Source organism: Rhagoletis pomonella, unplaced genomic scaffold (genome assembly GCF_013731165.1).
Source record: "Rhagoletis pomonella isolate Grant_MI unplaced genomic scaffold, Rhpom_1.0 Rhpom_scaffold_00001, whole genome shotgun sequence".
NCBI lineage: Eukaryota > Metazoa > Arthropoda > Insecta > Diptera > Tephritidae > Rhagoletis > Rhagoletis pomonella.
Window position 1 is genome coordinate 76,196,826 of NW_023458555.1, and position 1,070 is coordinate 76,197,895.

Genomic DNA, 1,070 nt, shown 5'->3' on the forward strand with positions numbered 1-1,070 from the left:
TGAAATAAACGTCCCGAGAGACGGGAAAAAAATAAAAAGCCCATATAATTATTATAAGAAGACGTAAATAATATTCGTCTTGAAATAAACGTCCCGAGAGACGATAAAAATAAAAATCCCATATAATTATTATGAGAAGACGTAAATAATATTCGTCTTGAAATAATCGTCCCGCGAGACGAAAACAACTTTTCCATTGTTCAGTAATAATTATGGAGCAATATTTAATTTTATTTCTTATAATCGTTATGGTCTCTGATAAGATTTTGCACGGATGGCTCCAAACTAGAAAACAGGGTAAGACTAGTCGTATTCTCGGAACAATTGGGAATGCAACAATAATTCCGACTACCTGACCACTGTAATATCTTTCACGCCGAACTGGCAGCCATACAAGAAGCCGCTGACAGCCTAAAACTAGCTGTTCTCGCCATTACTAAAATATATACTATATATATTTTTTGATATTCAACAATTTTTATTGAGCTCGAGGCCGTTTTTTAATGAAAATTTATTGTGGCAAAGCAACAATAATTTGAAAAAATGGTAGAAGTGATAGCTATTTCGGAAATTACCACATTTCCTCATCAGACTTCTTTCAGTAGGATTCGAACCGATGATCACCACTGACTCAGCCAGTTGCCTACGCACTGTGCTAAGTTTGCCTTGTTAATTCTTGTTGCTTATTTCCACTATTTCACTTTGCTAAGCCAACTACAATCAAGCGCAGCTGTTCCGCTGCAATTCACTTGATCATGTGGTTGTTGGTTTTGTTAATATTTCTATTATTAGAATGTTTTTAACTTTTAGGTGTGCTCGTCCTTAAGTTATTTGTTTGTTTGTTATTTTATGGCCTTATAACAATTATATTCAACAATTCTTATGAGCTTGAGGCCGTTTTTAGTGAAAACTTATTGTGGAAAAGCAACAATAATTTGAAAAAATGGTAGAAGTGATAGCTATTTCGGAAATCACCACATTTCCTCATGAGACTTCTTTCAGTAGGATTCGAACCTACGATCACCACTGACTCAGCCAGTTGCCTACGCACAGTGCTAAGTTCGCCTTGT

General features: G+C 35.4%; 1 pseudogene; it reads left to right on the forward strand.

The window, feature by feature from the left end:
- The first annotated feature begins 248 nt into the window (after positions 1-248).
- Positions 249-1,070, forward strand: part of LOC118733326 — a 6,393-nt pseudogene continuing 5,571 nt past the window's right edge.